We start from the raw sequence: 22,797 nt of genomic DNA on the forward strand, positions 1-22,797 counted from the left end.
ATGTGTGTTGTGATTTTCCATAATCCCTGAAACGCTGCAGCTACACCGTCTGGCGAACTTTTTCTCGGGCGGGTGGCACCTGGCCGGAGTCTCAGGGCACCGGCAGCAGCAGGGTCAGCAAGCGTTCCTGGGTGGGGCCGACACTCTGCCATTGCTCATTCGGCCAGTGCTCGGGGAGACCCTCCCCGCAGAGGGGCGGAGCGGGCAAAGCAGCGGTCCTTCAGAAGTAAGGGGCGGGGGGGGGGGGGGGGGGGGGGGGGGGGGGGTGGGAAACAGTCCCATCTGAGACAAAACTCAGGAGAGAGGTACTGCCTGGGGCCTGGTCCCGGAGACTGAAAAAGCGGGGAGAGGACTAGAGCTGAAGACAGAGGACGGGTGCGCAATTGCTGATCCAGAAGAACAGAATGGGTAGCTGGGTGTTTTTTGTTTTTTGTTTTTTACCGCTCCGAGCATGCGCATAGGCACCTACAAGCACTGCAACAATCCACCCCAGTAGGAGAGCGGCGCCATCTAGTGGAGAGTGGAGCTGTTACTCTGAGCCCCACTCAACTGGGCCAACTTCCCTCTTCAGGAACAGGTCTCGCCGCCTGCTTAATTTATGGACTATAAAGAGCTACATAGACTGATTGGTAGGGGAAAACGAAGCAATTTCAGTCCTACTTCAATCTGTTAGCAGGTTCCTCTATTCAACTTTCTTTCTTTTGTTTCTTTATTCTTTCTCTCTTTTACAATTCTTTTCTTTTTCTCTTTATTCTTTCTGAATACAGAAAAAGAAAAAAATTCATTTTTATTTTAAATTTTATTAAAAGTATCTTTATTTATTTTTTGTTACTATATTTTTTACTTTTGTGTAAATTTTTTCAAGTTCTACTTTATTTCCATCATTTTATTTTAGTTTACTTCAGTGTATTCACCTTTTCAAATTTTCAATTTCCTTTTTTTCTTTCTTTTTCTTTTTTCTCTTTTTGTTTCTTTTCTTTTTCTTGAATGCAGAAAGAGAAAAACTTAATTTTTACTTTCAATTTCTATTAAAATATTTTTAATTAATTTTTAATACTATATTTTTTTGCTTTTAGGTAAGTTTTTTCAAATTCTATTTTACTTCCATCATTTTATTTGTCTAATACAGTGTATTCACTCTTCCGAATTTTGAAACGATTTCTTTTTCTTTTTTTTTCTTTTTTATCTTTTATCTCTTTGTTTCTTTTCTTTCTTCTTAAATACAGAAAAGGAAAAAATTCATATTTATTTTTAATTTTTATTAAAAATATTTTTCTTTAATTTTTTCTACTATATTCTTTACTTTTGTGTATATTTTTTCAACTTCTATTTTACCCCCATCATCTCATTATAGTCTACTTCAGTGTATTCATTTTTTCAAATTCTCAAACAATTTCATTTTTTTCCTCCCCCTCTCTTTTTTTTCTCTAATCTGTCAAACCACTTTCAACACCCAGACCAAAACACACCTAAGATCTAGCATCATCTATTCGATTTGTGTGCGTGTGTTTTTAATTTTAATATTTTTTTAATTTTAATATTTTTTTAATTTCAATTTTTCTGACTCATTAATTCCTTTTCTCCCTTCAAAATGACAAAACGAAGGAATTTACCCCAAAAGAAAGAGCGTGAAAAAACGACAGCCAGGGATGTAACCAACACAGATATAAGCAAGATGTCTGAACCAGTATTTAGAATCATGATAATAAGAATACTAGCTGGAGTCGACAATAGATTAGAATCCCTTTCTGCAGAGATAAAAGAAGTAAAAGATAGCCAGAATGAAATTAAAAATGCTATAACTGAGCTGAAATCATGGATGGATGCAGCAGCGGCAAGGATGGACGAAGCAGAAATGAGATTCAGCGATATAGAAAACAAACTTATAGAGAATAACGAAGCAGAAAAAATGAGGGAGATTAAGGCAAAAGAGCACGATTTAAGAATTAGAGAAATCAGTGACTCATTAAAAAGGAACAACATCAGAATCATAGGGGTCCCAGAAGAGGAAGAAAGAGAAACAGGGGTAGGAGGGTTATGTGAGCAAATCATAGCAGAAAATTTTTCCTAACCTGGAGAAAGACACAGACATCAAAATCCAGGAAGCACAGAGGACCCCCATTAGATTCAACAAAAACTGACCATCAACAAGGTATATCATAGTCAAGTTCACAAAATACTCAGGCAAGGAGAGAATCATGAAAGCAGCAAGGGAAAGAAAGTCCCTAACATACAAGGGAAGACAGATCAGGTTTGCAGCAGACCTATCCACAGAAACTTGGCAGGCCAGAAAGAAGTGGCAGGATATATTCAGTGTGCTGAATCAGAAAAATATGCAGCCAAGAATTCTTTATCCAGCAAGGCTGTCATTCAAAATAGAAGGAGAGATAAAAAGTTTCCCAGACAAACAAAAATTAAAGGAGTTTGTGACCACTAAACCAGCCCTGCAAGAAATTTTAAGGGGGACTTTCTGAGGGGAGAAAAGATGAAAAAAAAAAAAATATATATATATGTGTGTGTGTGTGTATACACACACACACACACACACACATATATATATATATACATATGAAAAGTAACGAAAGATTAGAAAGGACAGAGAACACCACCAGAAACTCCAACTCTACAAGCATCATAATGGCAATAAATTCATATCTTTCAGTACTCACTCTAAACGTCAATGGACTCAATGCTCCAATCTAAAGACATGGTAACAGAGTGGATAAGAAAACAAGATCCATGTATATGCTGTTTACAAGAGACCCACTTTAGACCTAAAGACACCTTCAGATTGAAAATAAGGGTATGGAGAACCATCTAGCATGCTAATGGTCAATAAAAGAAAGCTGGAGTAGCCATACTTATTTCAGACAATATTGACTTTAAAATAAAGACTGTATCAAGAGATGCAGAAGGGCATTCATTATATCATAATCAAAGGGTCTATAGACCAAGAAGACCTAACAATTGTAAACATTTATGTGCCAAATGTGGATGCACCCAAATATGTAAATCAATTAATCACAAACATAAAGAAACTCATTGATAGTAATACCATAATAGTAGGAGACTTCAACACCCCACTGACAACAATGAACAGATCATCTAATCAAAAAATCAACAAGGAAACAATGGCTTTGAATGACACACTGGACCACATGGACTTAACAGAAATATTCAGAACACTTCATCCTAAAGCAGAATATACATTCTTCTCCAGTGCACATGGAACATTCTCCAGAATAGACCATATACTGGGACACAAATCAGCCCTATGTAAGTACAAAAAGATAGAGATCACACCATGCATATTTTCAGACCACAGCGCTATGAAACCTGAAATCAACCACAAGAAACAATTTGGAAAGGTAACAGATACTTGGAGACTGAAGAACATCCTACTAAAGAATGAATGGGCTAACCAAGCAGTTAAAGAGGAAATAAAAAAATAGATGGAAGTCAATGAAAACGATAGCACCACAACCCAAAACCTCTGGGACACAGCAAAGGCAATCATAAGAAGAAAGTATATAGCAATCCAGGCCTTCCTAAAGAAGGAAGAAAGATCTCAGGTACACAACCTAACCTTATGCCTTAAAGAGCTGGAAAAAGAACAGCAAATAAAACCCAAAGCCAGCAGAAGACAGAAAATAATAAAGATTAGAGCAGAAATTAATGCTATCCAGACCAAAAAAAACAGTAGCACAGATCAATAAAACAAGAAGCTGGTTTTTTGAAAGAATTAACAAAATTGATAAGCCACTAGCCAGTTTGATCAAAAAGAAAAAGGAAAGGAACCAAATAAATAAAATCAAGAATGAAAGAGGAGAGATCACAACCATTATGAGCAATTATATATTATGCATATTATGAGCAATTATATGCCAATAAAATGGGTAATCTGGAAGAAATGGACAAATTCCTGGAAACATATACACTACCAAAACTAAAACAGGAAGAAATAGAAAATTTGAACAGTCCCATAACCAGTAAGGAAATCGAATTAGTAATCAAAAATCTGCCAAAAAACAAGAGTCCAGGGCCAGATGGCTTTCCAGGGGAATTCTACCAAACATTTAAGGAAGAGTTAACACCTGTTCTCTTGAAACTGTTCCAAAGAATAGAAATGGAAGGAAAACTTCCAAACTCTTTCTACGAAGACAGCATTATCTTGATTCCAAAACTAGACAGAGACCACACTAAAAAGGAGAACCATAGACAAATTTCTCTGATGAACATCGACGCAGAAATCCTCAACAAGATATTAGCCAACTGGACCCAACAATACATTAAAAAAATTATTCACCACGACCAAGCGAGATTTATACCTGGGATGTAGGGCTAGTTCAATATCCGCAAGTGAATTAATGTGATTCATCACATCAGTAAAAGAAAGGGCAAGAACCATATGACCCTCTCAATAGTTACAAAGAAAGCATTTGACAAAATACAGCATTCTTTCTTGATGAAAACTCTCAAGAAAGTAGGGATAGAAGGATCATACCTTGAGATCATAAAAGCCATATATGAATGACCCAATGCTAATATCATCCTCAATGGGGAAAAACTGAGAGGTTTCCTCCAAGGTCAGGAACAAGACAGGGATGTCCACTTTTGCCACTGTTATTCAACATAGTATTGGAAGTCTTAGCCTCTGCAGTCAGACAACACAAAGAAATAAAAGGCATCCAAATCGGCCAGGAGGAGGTCCAACTTTCACTTTTCGCAAATGACATGATACTCTATGGAAAACCCAAAAGATTCCACCAGAAGTGATTCATGAATTCAGCAAAGTTGCAGGATACAAAATCAATGCACAGAAATCGGTTGCATTCCTATACACCAACAATGAAGCGACACAAAGAGAAATCAAGGAATCGATCCCATTTACAGTTGCACAAAAAACCATAAAATACCTAGGAATAAATCTAACCAAAAGGTGAAAAATCTATACACTGAAAACTATAGAGAGCTTATGAAAGAAATTGAAGACGACAAAAAAAAAAAAAATGGAAAAAGATTCCACCCTCCTGGATAGGAAGAACAAATATTGTTAAAATGTCGATACTACCCAAAGCAATCTACATATTCAATGCAATCCCTATGAAAGTAACACCAGCATTCTTCACAGACCTAGAACAAATAATCCTAAAATTTGTATGGAACCAGAAAAGACCCCGAATAGCCAAAGAGATTTTGAAAAAGAAAACCAAAGCAGGAGGCATCACAATCCCAGACTGCAAGCTATACTACAAAGCTGTCATCATCAAGACAGTATGTTACTGGCAAAGAGCAGACACTCATATCAATGGAAAAGAATAGAGAACCCAGAAATGGATCCACAAACATATGGGCAACTAATCTTTGACAAAGCAGGAAAGAATATCCAATGGAATAAAGACAGTCTCTTCAGCAAGTGGTGCTAGGAAAACTGGACAGCGACATGCAGAAGAACGAACCTGGACCACTTTCTTACACCAGACACAAAAATAAACTCAAAATGGATGAAAGACCTCAATGTAAGACAGGAAGCCATCAAAATCCTTGAGGGGAAACCAGGCAAAATCCTCTTTGATCTTGGCCACAGCACTTCTTACTCAACACATCTTCAGAGGCAAAGGAAACAAAAGCAAAAATGAACTACTGGGACCTCATCAAAATAAAATCTTCTGCACAGTGAAGGAAACAATCAGCAAAACTAAAAGGCAACTGACAGAATGGGAGAAGATATTTGCAAATGACAGATCAGATAAAGGGTTAGTATCCAACATCTATAAAGAACTTATCAAACTCAACACCCAAAAAACAAATAATCCAGTGAAGAAATGGGCAAAAGACATGAATAGACACTTCTCCAAAGAAGACATCCAGATGGCCAACTGACACATGAAAAAATGCTCAACATCACTCATCATCAGGGAACTAGAAATCAAAACCACAATGAGATACCACCTGACACCTGTCAGAATTGGTAACATTAACAACTCAGGCAACAACAGATGTTGGCGAGGATGTGGAAAAAGAGGATCTCTTTTGCATTGTTGGTGGCAATGCAAGCTGGTGCAGCCACTCTGGAAAACAGTATGGAGGTTCCTCAAAAAACTAAAAATAGAACTACCCTACGACCCAGCAATTGCACTACTAGGCATTTATCCATGGGATACAGGTGTGCTGTTTCGAAGGGACACATGCATCTCCATGTTTATAGCAGCACTATCAATAATAGCCAAAGTATGGAAAGAGCCCAAATGTCCATCGATGGATGACTGGATAAAGAAAATGTGGTACACACACACACACACACACACACACACACACACACACACACACACACAATGGAGTATTACTCGGCAATCAAAAAGAATGAAATCTTGCCATTTGCAACTACGTGGATGGAACTGGAGGGTATTATGCTAAGTGAAATTAGTCAGTTAGAGAAAGACAAAAATCATATGACGTCACTCATATGAGGACTTTAAGAGACAAAACAGATGAACATAAGGGAAGAGAAATAAAAATAATATAAAAAACAGGGAGGGGGACAAAACAGAAGAGACTCATAAATATGGAGAACAAACTGAGGGTTCCTGGAGGGATTGTGGGAGGGGGATGGGGTAAATGGGTAAGGGGCATTAAGGAATCTACTCCTGAAATCATTGTTTCACTATATGCTAAATAATTTGGATGTAAATTTTAAAAAATAAAAATAAAATTAAAAAAATAAACATAAAAAAATAATAAAAGTCATATTATATTTTAGTTCTGACAGTTGTAGCTTAACTTAAAACCTATCAGTGAGTTGACTGATTTTTTTTTTTTTTTGGAGTTATCAGTATCTTTATCTTTTCTCTAATAAGGCAAGTCCTTAGAAGGCTTCATGTTTCTTTCTTTATATATACCTTTCATGTCACTTCTTTTTTTTTAAATTTTTTTTTTCAACGTTTATTTATTTTTGGGACAGAGAGAGAGCATGAACGGGGGAGGGGCAGAGAGAGAGGGAGACACAGAATCGGAAGCAGGCTCCAGGCTCTGAGGCATCAGCCCCGAGCCCGACGCGGGGCTCGAACTCACGGACCGCGAGATCGTGACCTGGCTGAAGTCGGACGCTCAACTGACTGCGCCACCCAGGCGCCCCTCATGTCACTTCTTAAGAGAACTCCTTGGCCTGGTTTTCTAGCTAATTAATAATTATCCAGCTATATTCACTCTATCATGCCACTCCAAACAAACTTACTTATGGTTCGTCAGCTTGGAGTAATATTATAGTAACTGCAGGGGGTGGTATGCACAGAGCAAATCTTAATGCGGGCTGATAGTGGACGTCTATCGATGTATTTCCAAATTATTGAGAGAAAGTTTTGGTGAACAGGTTTTAGTGGGACTTTGTATAACTGTCCCAACCTGGCTGTCTGATAAGGCATTAAGAACATTCAATGCCACCAAACAATTCATGGTTATTTGACATCCTACAAAGGTATATTTACAAACTTAGCAAATTTGGGAGACAAATGGTTAACCAGTTGCATGAAAGTTTGACTTCCCATGATACTGACATTGTTACCGTATGAGTTTTATTAACATACACGAGTCCCTGAAGTCTTTTGATTCTGGATCAGATTAATAGAATTATTAACACCAGAAACCCGAAAAACAATTCCCTCTATAGCAAAGATGACTGGTGTGAACTTGCTTACATACAATGTAAGTGACAATGTTGCTCTTTATCTGATGCTTTCTGTCACAAGTCAGATCAGTGCCGGTTAGCATTTTGTATGAGCAGTAACTGTGAGTGAATTGATGCTATTTCAAGGGTTCAGAATACATTTTCCAGTTCTTTTTTTACTTTCTTAACTGAACCTTGACAGTATGAGGTTTTTAAAGAGCGGTATTAGCAATGATTAAGCAGAACAATCTAGTAAACTGGCCTGCTGCAGCTGTCTGCACATGAAACTGGATGTAACTGTCATCAGGGATTGAACAGTAACATACATTTTGTTAAGTGTGTGTGTGTGTGTGTGTGTGTGTGTGCGCGCGCGCGCGCGCGCGCGCGCGGGCGTGCGCATGCACATGCACGTAATTTCAACCTGGAACCAGAAGGTTTGATAACGTAAATAAAACATTGTACTTTTAAAAAGGAAAATATTTACTGAAGATGGAAATAAACTAACATTCTCCAGCTTACCTTGAATCAAGGATCAAGGAATAAAGATTCAGTAATACGAGGAAAAAAAAGTCCTTATGGAGGTTAAATTGTTTTCTTATCAATAGATGACCAAATACATTTTTTTTTCCTCATTAGATCAATACATATGGCTAGAACACTTTAAGAGGGGCACCTGGGTGGCTCAGTTGGTTAAGCATCCGACTTCAGCTCAGGTCATGATCTTGCGGTCCTTGAGTTCAAGCCCCGCTTTGGGTTCTGGGCTGACAACTCAAAGCCTGGAGCCTGCTTCAGATTCTGTGTCTCCCTCTCTCCCTGCCCCTCCCCTGCTCATGCTCTGGCTCTCTCTCAAAAATAAATAAACATTTAAAAAATGTTGCATTAGAACTACCCTATGACCCAGCAATTGCACTACTGATTTTTACCCCAAGGATACAAAAATACTGATTCAATGGGGCACATGAGCCCTGATGTTTACAGCGACATTATGAACAATAGCCAAATTATGGAAAAGGGTCAAATGTGTACTGACTGATGAATGGATGAAGATGTGATACACACACACACACACACACACACACACACACATTCATATATAATGAAATATTTCTCAGCCATCAAAAAGAATGAAACCTCACCATTTGCAATAACATGGCTAGAGCTACAGTGTATTATGCCAAGCAAAATAAGTTATTCAGAGGACAACAAATACCAATATGATTTCTCATATGTACAATTTAAGAAACAAAAAAAGAACATGGGGAAACAAACAAACAAACAAACAAAAAAGACAGAGAGAGAAAGAGAAAGAGTTAGGCAAACATAAGAGAGTCTTGCCGTAACTATAGGGAATAAACTGAGGGATGCTGGAGGGGAGGTGGGTGGGGGATGGGCTAAATGGGTGATGGTTATTAAGGATGAGCACTGGGTGTTATATGGAAGTGATGAATCGCTAAATTCTACTCCTGAAACTAATATTATCTTTATGTTAACTAACTAGAACTTAAATAAAAATTTGAAACCTTAAAAAAAAAAGTTCTGGGGTGCCTGGGTGGCGCAGTCGGTTAAGCGTCCGACTTCAGCCAGGTCACGATCTTGCGGTCCGTGAGTTCGAGCCCCGCGTCAGGCTCTGGGCTGATGGCTCAGAGCCTGGAGCCTGTTTCCGATTCTGTGTCTCCCTCTCTCTCTGCCCCTCCCCCATTCATGCTCTGTCTCTCTCTGTCCCAAAAATAAATAAACGTTGAAAAAAAAATTAAAAAAAAAAAAAAAGTTCTGTTACTTTGGGCTCTTAGCAATTCAAAATGGAAGCAAGAACAGTACCTCCCAGAGCTGTTGAGAAAAGTGATTGGTCATATTTTAAACACAAAAGCACATTCCTCTGTTATGCTAGTTGTAAGTTTTTGTGGGGGTAGAATTTGTGTCTTCTCCTTCTCATAGTGCCTCTCTCTACCTTGCGCTATGTGCTACGCAAAACAGGTATTCAATCCATGTCTCTTGACTGGTTGACACGACTGTAGGAAGGTCCCTTTTTTCTCTATAGTCTATATTACATGAGAGATCTGGAGCCAAAGATACTTACGAATCTTCATATCCCCATAACTTCACATCTAGCTTGAATCACATCATGAACTAATAAAAGCTTCTGAGTCTCACATAGCAATAGATACTAAAGACTTTCTAATTAGAGTAATATTTATAAAGTTCCCCAGTGAGTATGGTGTTGCAATAGACATAAAACAGAATTCATCAAAGTGACTCTTGGTTCTTTGAGGATAATATTTTAACACAACATGCTTTAACTCACCAAACAACCACTAACGAAACCAAGATAACTCTGTAAATTATGCTTGGAAGGTACCTCTCTGTTGTTACTGTTGCAAATTCTTTACAGTTACAAATTCGCTTTCAAAAATCTCTGAAAGGACGACACTGCTGTAAGCCTACTCTGTGACCCCTGTATCTTGCATCTCTGCTTAAATTAATATTCTGGAGTGGGGAGGGGTTGTCCCTTGGGAAGGAGAAAACAGCAGTGATGCTCTCTGACGGTACAAGGGCGACCTCAGAAAATGAAATGAGTCACCTGCTTATGCAGTCCGATGAGTGGCTGCAGCAAAGGGGTAAAATGTGAGGTAAAGGGTAATCCTATTCTCCTACCCTCAGGAAGCCTTCTGCCTGCTGGGTCTAGATCCTTTTTTTTTTTTTTTTAATTTTTTTTTCAACGTTTTTATTTATTTTTGGGACAGAGAGAGACAGAGCATGAACGGGGGAGGGGCAGAGAGAGAAGGAGACACAGAATCAGAAGCAGGCTCCAGGCTCTGAGCCATCAGCCCAGAGCCTGACGCGGGGCTCGAACTCACGGACCGCGAGATCGTGACCTGGCTGAAGTCGGACGCTTAACCGACTGCGCCACCCAGGCGCCCCTGGGTCTAGATCCTTAATGTGTCCCGTGGAACAGTTGGGTTGGCACAAGTGTAACTGACTATGTGGGGCTTTAGCACAACTGGCATTAAAGTTAATACATGTCAATAATATTGGAATTAAATATACTATTTAAAATTCAACATCATGTACCGTAAAAAAGCCAGGGTTATTTCTGCCTTGTAGACAGGACCCGATGCCTTCCGATCTTACCGCTGGCTGCCATCACGGACACACAGCATTCTGCTGCTGTGTTTGGATTTAACTCGTTTCTTCTTCTCCAGGCTACATATTTAAAAAATTACTTACTCAGACATTTTTCTTTTCAAAAATTAGGTTCCATGCTCTCTCAGTCTCGCCCAATTCCAGCTTATAGAGTTTTGTAAATTTCTCATGTCTGCACCTCACTTCATATCGCTCCTCCTGTCTGGAATGTCATTCTTTCTTTCCTTTCTCTTCCCCTTTGTCAGGCTCCTGCCCACATAGTAAAATATTGCAACACTGTTAGCAAGGACACTGCTGGAACTTTCTCTCTCCTTTTGCTCTCTCCCCATCAAGCTGCATTCTCTACAAAATACATTCTTGCCTTCCCTAGGATTCCCAAGGCAAACACCCTTAACTCAATTTACCATAATCTTCTTTTTTTTTTTAATTTTTTTTTCAACGTTTTTTATTTATTTTTGGGACAGAGAGAGACAGAGCATGAACGGGGGAGGGGCAGAGAGAGAGGGAGACACAGAATCGGAAACAGGCTCCAGGCTCTGAGCCATCAGCCCAGAGCCTGATGCGGGGCTCGAACTCACGGACCGCAAGATCGTGACCTGGCTGAAGTCGGACGCTTAACCGACTGCGCCACCCAGGCGCCCCTACCATAATCTTCTTACAGGAGAGCCCTGCTTGTTTTTAAAGTTTTTTTTAAAACTTTTATATAGAAAGAGATGGAATCATGATTATATAGAAATTCCCTAGAGAAATGTAATGTCCTACACATATTTTCAAAGTAGAAATTATTGAACTGAATTGCTCTGTCCAACCTGGGATTCGGATGCATTTTACCCACCCCTGTGAAGTTCCTCAAGGGTGTAGACCTTAATGTAGCATCTTTTGAAGAAATACAGTTTAGACTAAGGACAGAAAACTCTGGATCGAGATACACTTTCGGTTGGAATTCGACACCATTTTCTGTTATGTCTGGGACCTTTGGCAGGTTATTTAGTCACTGTATACCCCCTTCCAGATTATTCTTTACAGTGAGCTGTCCTGAGGACTAAATAAGATAATGCATGAGAAGTAGTACAAATACCACAAGATGAAGTTATTAGTTACCAGCTAGTTAATAGTCATTATCGTTTAACTGATTAGCACTGTAAATACTCCTCAAAAATTTTACCAGAAACGTTCATGTATTTTTTTTTTACTTTATATCATTTAATCAATGCATAATGCATTAACTGGGCTAATATATTGAGAAAATATTACTGTTGGGGCACGTGGGTGGCTCAGTCAGCTAAGCATCTAAGTGTCCGACCCTTGATTTCAGCTCAGGTCATGATCTCATGGTTCGTGAGATGGAACCCGGCATCGGGTTCTGTGCTGACAGTGCGGAGTCTGCTTGGGATTCTTTCTCTCTCTCCCTCTCTCTCTTTCTGTCCCTCCCCTCAATAAATAAATAAATAAATAAATAAATAGGCTTTTTTTTTTTTTAAAGCTTATTGCTAGCTGTTGCAGGGCTAGGTTACACAAAAGAAAATTTGAAAAGGACACCTGAGACACAGACAAATTAGAATTAAAAAAAAAAAAAGGAGGTGCACCTGGGTGGCTCAGTCGGTTGAGCATCCAACTGCAGCTTGGGTCATGATCTTTGGTTTGTGGGTTCGAGCCCTGTGTCAGGCTCTCTGCTGGAGCCTGGAGCCTGCTTCAGATTCTGTGTCTCCCTCTCTCTCTGCCCCTCCCCCACTCACGTTCTGTCTCTCTCTCTCTCTGTCTCTCAAAAATGAATAGATGTTAAAAAAAAAAAAAAGAGGCCACAGGTTGAGATGTGCATTATGTTCACACTGTGATAAGTGTGGCAGGATGTAAAAATATTGTCATGAAGCTCACAGGTGTCTACTTGTGCAATCTTTTTAAAAAATTTTTTTACATTTATTTATTTTTGAGAGACAGAGTGAGACAAAGTGAGAATGGGGGAGAGGCAGAGAGAGAGAGGGAGAGGGAGACACAGGATCGGAAGCAGGCTCCAGACTCTGAGCTGTCAGCACGGAGCCCGAAGCAGGGCTCGAACTCACAGACCGTGAGATCAAGAGTTGAAGTCGGACGCTCAACCGACTGAGCCACCCAGGTGCCCCTACTTGCGCAACCTTTAGGTGCTCTGGTAGGACTGCACGGTCACCAGAGTGGATAAGACACAGTGCCTGCCTTTCCAAAGCAACTTGCCACCTGCCACTGTTCAAACTCTGTAGTCCACTTCTACAGAGCACACGCTTTTATGCATCACATAAAAGTGGATCGAATGAAGAGCTGGAATTAGCCAAGTTAAATAAAAGTTTTTGCCAAGTTTATGGCAAAACATACATTTTAGCCAGACAGGGGCAAGAGAGGAAGGAAGTAAATTGTTTCTGAGACAAGAATATTTGTGAAGTTATCTGAATGGAAACCACGGATGAAATTACCCAGAAACACACAAAGCAACTTGCTTCTATTTACAGCTAGAAACAATTGTGTTCACAGTTTGGTCTCTCTGAACGTTTGCTGAATTACATAGAGGAGGCAGCTGCAGTGCACTGGCCTCGGGAGACAATGGATACAGAGAAGGCAGGCAGGGATAGAAACAATCAATGCGATTACAGGAAGGTCAAAGATTTGTGTCCAGAAAAATGGGAGCCACAAGCTTTTGCCTAAAAATAGTGGGAACCTCCTATTAGTATCTATGCCTCCTATGTAATTTCTAGAAAATAGCCTATAATGAAAGTCAAAGGAGAATTCAGAACTGGGAAAGACTGGAGTAATGAGAGGCTAGAAACATCTAAGAAATATGCAAGGAGTGGCAACATAAAAGGTGAGGGAACCAGGGACGCAGTACACCTTGTTCCGGAGATTTGGGTCTCTTCTGTTTCACACCTGCTCCCAAATCACCGGATTCACCCCAATCCTTCCTTCATACTGATGCCAACAGTGCTCTCAACTTCCTTTCTTTTTGCATTGCCTTCTGTGCACTTCTGTGAAAAGCTAATAGGCCACCCTTTAGCTCTAGGAAAAGCTTTCCAATGATAGTTTTCAATGGTTTAAAACCACTCGATTTTGGGGGCACCTGGGTGGCTCAGTCAGTTGAGTGTCTGACTCTTGATTTTGGTTCAGGTCATGATCTCAGAGTTCTTGAGATCATGCTGACAGCTCAGAGCCTGCTTGGAATTCTCTCTCTCTCTCTCTGCCCCTCCCCTACTCTCTCTCTCCCTCAAAATAAATAAACATTAAAAAAATAAAGCCAAAAGATCTTGCGAATCTAAAATCTCACCTTATAACAAGTTACTTTGAATGTGATCATAAATAAAAATGTTAAGCGTGTACCTTCAGTTTGCAAAAGTTTACGTGGACCAAAGATAGCAAAATTCTTAAGAATAAACCCCACGTGTCTGGGTGGCTCAGTCAGTTAAGCATCTGACTCTTGGTTTTGGCTCAGGTCACGATCTCATGGTTAGTGAGTTCAAACCCCAAGTTGGGCTCTGCACTGATGGTGCAGAGCCTGCTTGGGATTCTCTCTCTCCCTCTCTCTGACCTGTCTCTGCTCTCTCTCTCAAAATAAATAAACTTTAAAAAAATAAAAAGAATAAATTCCATGCATGTTATATTGGTCTGTCTCTAGAGTATTCAGCGCAGCACCCGATAATCTTTAGTGAATCTATTGCAAATGCTAAGAGAGAAAGGAATGAAAGTACTTCTGGGTATTTGTACAACTTTGTTTTTGATCAATATGTAGTAGACAAAACGTTTAGGGGGATTTTCTACAAATTTCATAAAGAATTTATCATGATTTATATTTTCATTGAATCATGCAGTAACATGGACTTGAAAGGATAGGACTTAGGAATGTCTACCTAATCTTGAGCAAGGTACTTAACTCTTCATAGTATATTATTTATGCATGAATAGAAATAATTTTTTATATGTGGGTCACAGCTCTGTTATGAGGACAGAATAAGCTCATATTGTAGGGACATTACAAATTGGAAAGTACACCATTTCTAACCAGAAATGGGTAGATTCTAGATATATTTAAAAAATACAGCCAAGAGTAGATCTTTGAAGAAAAAGCAAGGGTCAGAGTGCCAAGATTTAGGACAAAAAGCCTGGAAGGACGAGTTACCGCATACTGAAAGGGGTAAGACAATGAAAGGATTAGGTTTAGGAGTTTGGATTTGTATATATAAATTTAAAAGGACTCCATATCCTCCCAAGAGGAGATATAGAGTGAACAGTTGGAAATATGTGTCAGGAGGTCAGGGGAGGGGCAGGAGGGAGGTAAAACATATGGGAGACATTGGTTTACAGAATGCATTTTATTTATTTATTTTTAAATGTTTATTCTTGAGGGAGGGAGGGGCAGAGAGAGGGAGACACAGAATCTGAAGCAGGTTCCAGGCTCTGAGCTGGCAGCGCAGAGCCAAGTGTGGGGCTTGAACTCACGAACCATGAGATCATGACCTGAACCAAAGTCAGACACTTAACCTACTGAGCCACCCAGGCGCCCCTATCGATTGCATTTTAAAGCATTGAGACTGGATGTGGTCACCACGTGAGTGAGGGTGGGTAACGGGAAACCATCAGAAACCCAAACACTGAAACGCTGTGGTGTTTGAACATTGAGAATAGATGAGAAACCTGCAAGGCCAGATCAGTGGGATAAAAATTAGGAGAGTATGATGTCCTGGAAGCCACGTGAAGAGAGTCTTTTGAGGTGGGCAAGGCATACTGTTTAGATCTATCATATACTGATAAATCACGTATGGTGAAGGAGGGACATTGATCATTGGATTAACAGCATGGGTGCTATGGTGACCATGAAATGAGCCATTTGGTGGAAGGAGAAAGAAGGAGAGTAATTGGAATATAATGAACAAAAGAGAAGAGTTGGAGAGACCAACCACCATAGCCCTACAACCCTTTCATGGAGTTTGGTGTCAGGGATGGGGTCGGTGAGGGGACAACACAAATGGTGACTCAGGGAAACTGAAGGGACCCTATAAAAAAAATAAGCCACTTTTTTTCCTTTGCTTTTTTTCCTGCTTCTGTTCTTGCTAGGACCTGCACCCCTGCCTTACACATATACATATAGTAGATGGCCTCCTTGTAAAGGTCAAGGAGTTAATGATTTCTCTGGAGTCCGCCAGCACCACAGATGATATCTAAGGAGTGACAGGGTGGGCTCATCATAAACCTTCTCTGGGACCACTGAGTCTAAACACTTTGAGACCAAGACTTCTGGCTCCAGGGCATAAGTGACCTATGGAGGACACCAGAGCACTCGTCCTTGACTGAGCAGTTCCTGGATTCCAGAAAGGACACATGCACCTGACCACAACTGTCATTAAAACCCCAGACCCCCAAAGCAAAGACGACACTCACGATCCTTTCCTTCGAGTCTCCCACAAACTCCGTCTGTGTCTGTACTCTCTCTTCACCTTCAGTAAGTTCTGCCCTCACCTCACGTTTGATTTCTATCCTGTGTGAAGCCAAGAACCCTCTTGGCTTAGTCCTGTGGGACCCCCTCTGGGTCCTTGGACCCAGCCCATCAGCATCAATGGGACAAGGCCTGAAGTGACTGTGGTATTTTTGTTTATTTTTAATGGAAGATATTGCAGTATATTCTTTTTTTTTTAAGTTTATTTATTTATTTATTTATTTATTTATTTATTTATTTATTTATTTGAGAGAGAGAGAGAGATGGCGTAAGTCTGGGAGGGAGAGAGGCAGAATGCCAAGCAGGTTCCCCACTGCCAGCTGTGCAGAGCCTGATGTGGGGCTCAAACTCAGGAGCCTTGAGATCATGATCTGAGCCAAAATCAAGAGTCAGGCATTTAACCCACTGTGCCATCCAGGCGTCCTGCAGTATGGTCTTACGTTAATAGCAGTGATCCAGCAGGGGAAGAAACTTTAGTAATGCAAAGAGAGAAAAGGATGAGTAGCTGAAGTCAAGACCTTGAGTAGGGGATGCATTACAGTTTAAAAGTATAAAATTGGGGCGCCTGGGTGGCTCTGTTGGTTAAGTGTCTGACTTCCGCTCCAGTCGTGATCTCACATTTCTTGAGTTCAAGCCTCACATCAGGCTCTGTGCTGACAGCTCGGAGCCTGGAGCCTGCTTCATATTCCATGTCTCCCTCTCTCTCTGCCCCTTCCTGGCTCACTCTCTCTTTCTCTCTCTCTCTCTGTCTTTCAAAATAAATGTTCAAAAAAATTTAAAAAATAAAATAAAATAAAGGGGTGGGTGTAGGAGTGCCTGGGTGGCTCAATGGGTTAAGCTTCTGATTCTTGGTTTCAGCTCAGATCATGATCTTGTGAGTTCGAGCTCCACGGCAGGCTCTGTGCTGACAGTGTGGAGCCTGTGTGGGATTCTCTCTCTCTGCCTCTTCCCCACTCGCACTGTCCCTGTGTCTCCCCAAATAATAAAAACTTTAAAGAAATTTAAAGAAAATAAAGGGTGGGTGTAATTTGCTGCAACACAGAGCATCAAGGACCAACCGCATGCTACAGGTTTCACCCTGGGTATAAAGCTTCAGTTCAGTCTCTTCCTTTGGAAAACCATAGGTAAAGGAGTAAAGGTAGCAACCTATGTGAACTGCACAGGTACTCGATTAATACCACCTTTTGTACTATTTTGATTATTTGTGGCAAAGGTTTTGCCTGTCACTTCCACTCAGACCACCTTGCCCTTGTCAGTGTCAGCTTGTGACTGTTTATTGGCTGAAAGTCAACAAACAAAGCCTTGATTCATTGCTCAGCTTGTCTTCTCCTTCTGGCATGTATTTCAGGAGTGGCATTTCATCTTCATGACTTTTCCACAAATACATAAGTAAGACCTTTTGGTTCTCTTCTGCATTTCACAGTAAATTAGTTCTCAGGCCCCTCAGTGGATCAAGACCCACAGAACTGAGTCTGGATCATTTAACTCTAAGCCTATGAAGGGGGTGAAGGACTTACAGGTTTAAAGGATTCTTAACTCCTGATTCTAGCACTTTGTGGAAACGCTGTGCATGTGGGATATTCCTCAGACCCACAGAACCTGGCTCTCTGCCTCTCCACCTCATATGAGGAGCCCTCGCTCAGAGCCAGATAATTCATATTCTGGGTGAGTTTCCAAGCCTCCTTGAGAAGTGTGCACCATTAGGGTGCTCATGTTTGGGTTTGGAAGCAGTGCAGAAATGCTAGCTTCATTAATATCAGGAAGCACAGAGCGAGGAGCCAAGTTTGTTATAAAAAAGATAACAGAAAAAAAAAATCCAACAACCACTAAGCGACATTCTGGCAACTCAAAGTGATTTTTGGAAAAATGATAGTTGTATTAGGCTAGGGAAAAATAAAATAGAGATGAATACTAGCAAAGAAAAAATTCTTTTTTCCTTAAACTCTGTGGCTCATTTGGAACAGAGGTAGTTAACTTCTTCAACTTGGCATTTAAACCTTCTTTATATAATTGAAGGTTAATTTATTATTTGTAGAATTATGGAGCCATCTACCATTTGCCAGTGAAGTGATCTAAAATCTGGTTTTAGTCACTTCAATTCAAAACTCATCCCTTATTGTGCACCCAAAAATAATATAACACTGTATGTTAACTAACTGGAATTAAAATAAAATAAAGAAACTCATCCCTTAGTATTAACTCTTCCACAGGTAATATGAAACCATTCAACCTTCCATATTGTGAAGATATGCTTTATGTGCAATGTTGATGAACATTTAAAGTGTATGTATCACTTAATTCCCTATGTTGTATTAGAAATTAACTAACACAGGTGCAAAAAGTAAGGATATCTAAAAACTCACTTCTTACCAAATAGCATAGTAGTCGAAAGTGGGCAGTGCGGGGGCAAACATCTGAGTTAGAACTCCAGCTCTGATCCATGACTTACATGCTCTGGGTTTCCAGCAGGTTACTTTACTTGTCTTTGCCTCAGTTTTCTAAAGTACAAAATGAGACAAATAATTGCTCCTACTTCATAGAATCACTATGAAGGATGAAAAGAGGTAACATGCATAAAGCAATTAAATACTCCCTGCACACAGAAAGTGCTCAGTAAGCATTAGCTGACTTTTCAAAATAGTTTTTATTGCTATTTGTTATTGCTATTTGTTACCATTATTATTATTACTACTTGATTATGCATCCCCAGGAACACCAACCACATTCTGGTAGGCTTGAGGACTAAATAAAATATGGCAGAGAATCTTGGTGATGGAAAGGTGCTCACAATATCAGCCAGATCACATGGAAACCTGGCATACAATGGGCACACTGATTTATGTTGGAGGGAGACGTCAGGATTTATAGCCAAATCGTGACTCTCGGGGGCAAATCATCACTGACATGGCAGCAAATTGTCCTTGGGGTGCCCTTCTCTGGGTTGTTCCCCTCTGCCTCATAGCATCCTATAAAATAAGTGGGGGGGGGGTCTGGGAACAGGTGGCTCTAAAGGTCACTAGAGAAACCGTAGACAGAATAAGCTTTTAATCCAAGAAAAATTATGAGAAAATATAGAATCAAAACATTATCAACAATATTGACTTATTTTTAAATACAGAATATAGTGTGAAATATAATACAGAGGACTGAATTAAACATGTATATTTTAACAAATAAAATGACCACTCATGGAAATACCCAACAGGTTAAGAAATAGAACAATGCCAGCACCCCAATATTAGCCACCACCCTGCTGCGGGCTCTGCCCAATCATAGCACGACAGCTTTGAGGGAGACCCTTATCCTCACCTTGGTCATAACCATTTCATATTTTTCTTCTGTATGGTTTTACCAATTAGGTATGCAATGCTAATCAGTATTGATTAGGCTTGCCTATTTTTGAACTGTTTATGAATAACTCATGCCATTTGTCTTGTTTTGTTTCTTGATACTTTTGTTCAACGTTATGTTTATTTGTGTCCAGGTTGTTTGTTTGGTTGTTTGATTAGTTAGTTGTTGAGTTTTGGGTTGTTTTCTTGTTTTGTTTTTTTGTTTTGTTTTGTTTTGTTTTGTTTTGTTTTGTTTTGTTTTTTTTAGGGAAAGGGCTAGAGTATACAAAGCTGACAGAATATTTATGTTATATGCAGTTTGGTGCATATATGGGAGATTTTGTTTAGAATATGCATAAAGGGATAGAGCTGTTATGCCATAGAATGTTTATATTGGGCATTATTAGATAATGCAAATAGTTTTCCAAAGTAATTTTGCCAAATATCAACAAATGCTGCATCATAGTTTCACTGGTCCACATCTTCAATATCATGATCTGTATTACACTTTGTAATTTTACATGATCTATTGAGATACTTACGGTATCTTTTTGTGGTTTTAGTTTGTACTTATTAAGTTAACTGTTTTGCTCGCCTTTTTGGTGAAATGCCTACCCAATTATTTTGTCTACCCAATTACTGTTGTGTTATCTGACCATTTTTAAAAAATTGATTTGTAAGAGTTCTTTGTGTGGTTTGGAAACCAGTTCATCAATTATATGTGTTGCAAATATCGCCTGGCAGTCAGTAGCACATCTTTGTGCTCTATTCATGCTGTTGAAACAGAGAAGCTGTTAAACTTAATGGGGTTGATGTTATCAATTCATTAGTTTATGGTTTGTTCTTTTTATGTCCTGTCTTATGTAAGAAATCCACAATGTCATAAAAGCATTTCCAGCATTAACCTCTAAAAGATTTATAATTTTGGTGTCAACATTTTCACTCTGTGCTGTTAGTTTTTCACAATTTATTATGAAGAATTTCAATTATAGAACAAAACTGAAATAACTTTCCAATGAGCGCCTGTATGCTTTCAATTCAGATTCTAACTTAACCTATTGTTATATGTTTTATCAAGTGCTTATCCATACAGCTATTTACCCTTGTATAATCTATTAATCATCCTTTCTTCATACATTTCAAAGGAAACTGTAGACAGCCAGAGACCTCCCAATAGGTAATCCGCATGCATATTATTAACTAGTGTTCAATACTTCCTTATAGTTTTTCTTTACATGTGAAATTTACTAAAATGAAGTGAACCAATCTGATGTATACATTGACTTTTGAAAAATATATACACCTCTGAAATGCAAACTATTATCAACATATAAAATATTACCACAAAAATATAAAATTTCCTCACATTCCTTTCCAATCAATCCCTGTGCCTCAGCTCTCACAAATAAAGTACTGCTCTTCTATTTTTCACGTACAATAGTTTTGCCTGTCCTAGAGCCATACTTAAAAGAAATTAAACAATACACGATACACGATTATGTATCATTCAGCAAATCTTTTTTAAGTTTCATTTACATTGTTGTGTACATCAGTTTATTCCTTCATTGCACTGACTAGCACTGCCCTGTGACCATGCCACACATGACTATTTCTGGTACCGTTAATCAATTTGTGTGGAGTTTAAATTACATGTGATATCAATTTCCTAATACCTAAGGAAACCACTTCACATTTCTTCTTTCATTCAACTTTATTTTACTTTCATGTTTGAAAGATATTCTTTGTGGGTGTAGAAGTGTAATACAATCTTTTTTTTTTTGAGAGAGAGAGAGAGAGAGCACGCATGCATGAATGGGGGAGTGAAAGAGAGGAGAGAGAGAGAGACAGAGAGAGAGAGAGACAGAGAGAGAGAGAGAGAGAGAGAGAGACCCAAGCAGGCTCCATGCTGTCAGCACAGAGCCCCACTAGGGGCTCGAACTCACAAACCTCGAGATCATGACCTGAACCAAAATCAAGAGTTGGATGCCTAACCAAATGAACCACCCAGGTGTCCCCCTCTGCTTTTTCTTAATTCTTCAAAGATTCTGTTCTTTTCTGGGTTTCATAGTGTCTTACAAAAAGTCTCTTATAAGTGTTATCTTTATTCCTCTGTATATAACATCATTTTTTTCTCTGCATATTTTAAGATTTCTTTTCTTCATCATTTGTTTTGAAAAATAGATTATGTGATTTGACATATTTTTTTTCATATTTCTCTTCCTGGGCTTCTCTAAGCTTTTTGCATCTATAGGTTTATAGATTGCATCGTATTGGCCAAATGTTGGCCATGATTTCTTCAAATATCTCTCAGTCCCTCCCTTTTCTCTGAAACACACACCTTCCTTGTCTTCTTACCACATTTTCATATTCTCCAGTTTCTTTTGTTCCCCTATACTATATGCTTCATAATTTTTTTCTGACTCTTTTTCCGTATCATCTTTTTTACTATCAGCAGGTTCTATTCAGCTGTTAATCCTTCCACTGAGTATTGAATTTTGGGTTGTTTTGCATTTTTTTACTTTAATTTCTAGAAGTTCTAATTTTTCAAATATACTTAGTTATCTTTTAAAGTTCTCTATTTTACTCAAGCTTTTATTTTTCCCTCCATACACAATATGGAGGGAAAATATACTCAAGCTTTTATTTTTCCCTCCATACACAATAACCTAGTTGTTGCATAATCTATTTGAAGTCCAATATCTTGAGTCCTGATTAGTCTAAATATTATTTTTTCTTTATTATTTCTACAGGTTTTCCCTCACTGTGCCTCATTAATGCCTTCTTAACTTGATTTTTTTAAAAAATTTTCTCTCCATGTTGTTCTTTTAAAATATGCAGGTGGAGATTTGCCAAGTCTAGGATGAAAGATTCTTCCTTTGTAGTAGGTTTGAATTTCTTTCTGTCAGGCTCATGGAGGCACTGATAGTCTAGAACCACTTAGAGCAAGTTCCTGTGTAGGGTTTCCTGGACCACAGAGAGACAGTGCATAAGGAAGATGTAAATTCCTGTCAGAACTGGATCTTTGCCACAACCACTTGGGGTCAAGTTTTTCCCTTGTTCTACTCTGCTCACATAGAATCAAGGTATGGTAAATGGCGTTGCTATCCTGACCACACTGTATCACAACTCATCATTTCCATTCATGATGATGGCATCCTACTACAAGTTAGAGATTCATTCTTTGACCACAGGTATATCTTGCAGACAGGGTGGAG

At 39.2% G+C, this 22,797-nt stretch overlaps 1 long non-coding RNA gene across 1 annotated transcript in view; it reads right to left on the bottom strand.

Annotated features, from left to right (window-relative positions):
- Positions 1–22,797, bottom strand: part of LOC147575772 (uncharacterized) — a 278,295-nt gene that overhangs the window by 90,351 nt on the left and 165,147 nt on the right. The gene's annotated exons all lie outside the window — the stretch shown is intronic.

The sequence above is a fragment of the Puma concolor genome, chromosome D2 (genome assembly GCF_028749965.1).
Source record: "Puma concolor isolate L17-30 chromosome D2, mPumCon1.1.hap2, whole genome shotgun sequence".
Taxonomy (NCBI): Eukaryota; Metazoa; Chordata; class Mammalia; order Carnivora; family Felidae; genus Puma; species Puma concolor.